This window comes from Athene noctua, chromosome 1 (genome assembly GCF_965140245.1).
Source record: "Athene noctua chromosome 1, bAthNoc1.hap1.1, whole genome shotgun sequence".
Taxonomy (NCBI): domain Eukaryota; kingdom Metazoa; phylum Chordata; class Aves; order Strigiformes; family Strigidae; genus Athene; species Athene noctua.
In genome coordinates, this window is record NC_134037.1 from 82,595,882 (window position 1) to 82,597,809 (window position 1,928).

Consider the following 1,928-nt stretch of genomic DNA (forward strand, 5'->3'; position numbering starts at 1 on the left):
GACTCCCTCCCACCTGCCAGAGAGAGATCCCAGGGAGCTGAAGCTTAGCAGGCAGTGAGGGCAGAAGCAGAGGGGGAGCAGGAGGAAAAAGAACAGGGAGCAAAAATACCTCTAGCGCCTTGTGGAGGAGAAAGGGGAGGAAAGGAGTGTGCTGTGGGGGAGCCAGCAACGTCCTCCAGCCCTCCTCTGTCACACCTCCTTGAACCACAGTGTGAGACCAACCTCCTGGCTGCTTTGAACAGCAATGGAGAAAAACACCCTGAAAGCAAACAGGGAAGGAAAGCGGCTGGCCCCAGCCACGCCGGGAGCGGGAGCGGCCAGGTGGTGCCCTGTTCTCCCCCGGGGCAGAGCTGCTGTGCCCGTCTGCCCATGGGGAAGGGTGTGTGTGCACGGGGCCTGGCTCCGCTCCCCGGCGGGCACAGGCTGGGCGAGATGTTACCACCCAGCCTGGGGATGGCTTGGAGGTACGCAGCACCCAGACAGGGCCCTTGAATCATGCCAGTGCTTGGCAGTGAGCCCCAGAAGAGAAACCAGAGCCACACCGTGGGGTGTAGCCGCTGTGGGGGTTCACCCTGTTTCTCACAGGTGGGAGAGCAGCATGGCGCTACCTGTGGCAGGGCCATCTTGGCAGGCAGGTGTTGCCCTGTTGGATGACATGAGGAGGGACAGCGGGGCCAAGAAGTGGCCACGGCCAGGGCCACTTCGCTGGCAGGGGTCTGGCCATGGGGCATGGGCATGATGTGCACAGGAGGGGTGGTGGCAGCTAGTCAGGAGGGCTCAGAGCAGGACGTGTACTGAGCAGCAGGGAAGGTGTTACCGCGAGGAGGGATTTTAACGAGCTGTGCATTGAAGGAGTTCTGTGTGCATCGTAACACTGATTTTAAAACTAAACGCATACATACTCGCTGCTGATTTCCAGGTTTCATGACCTTGTTCGTCTCTTGCTGTGCTGCTTCTGCTACCCAGCTTTTACCTGCAGAATTGTGTCTCACATTGAACAGTAAAACACTGTGCTGGAGAGGACGCCAGTCAATACGCCATGGATGCTCTGAAGGAATTAACAGCAAGGCTCAGAGCCAGGTGTGCATGGATATTCCTCTCTACTTGGAAAGGGAAGAGATGCCACACTCGTTGAACAAATTACAGTTCCTGTAATACAAAACACAGCCCTGAGTACAAACAGCACTCAGCCTCCCTTTGCTTTAATTGGCCCTTTGGTGGACCAGTCGAGCTTGCTGCCAAGAGATGATTTATGGAGAGCAATTAGGTGAAACAGAATTAGTTCCTTTCTGTTCTGCTATTTTTCACAACAGTGCTGTGAGGAAAGCTTTCTTTTTCAGAGCATATATTCCCATATTTGTTCCCCATAATTGCATCCATTGTTGATGTCTGCAGGCTCCCTGCTGAGACCTAGTTCCCATTGTCCAAATGTATGGATTCTATCCAAACATGTGAGAAGAGGCAGGCCTGGTGCTCCAAATGTGGCCATCATTTGACTGAACTTTATGTCTGCAGACTAGAGTCCAAGCTACTCACCTCAGCTTTTTCTACAGTCAGTGTGAAGACTGGCACCTCCAGAAAGGGACTCACTATGTAGTCATCCACAAGATCCCACTGGAGATGACTGTCTTTCATTTGCCTGTAGACGGACCTTCATGGACTATCTTAGCGTAGATGCATTGCTATTAAATGCATACATTCAATTGAGAAGGATCCCAGCCAAGGGACTAAGGCAGGTGAAAGGCATTTATGTGCCAACACAAGCTCAGGGATGCAATGTATCCAACATCCCACATTCAGCCAGTGGCAAACCCAGGAACTTACCTTTATCCACAACACCTCTCATACACCAAACTAACGTGCTGACTGGGGAAGGAGATGACCACCGTCCTAGACATGCAGCCTCCACACCTGCTACAGCCCAAGGA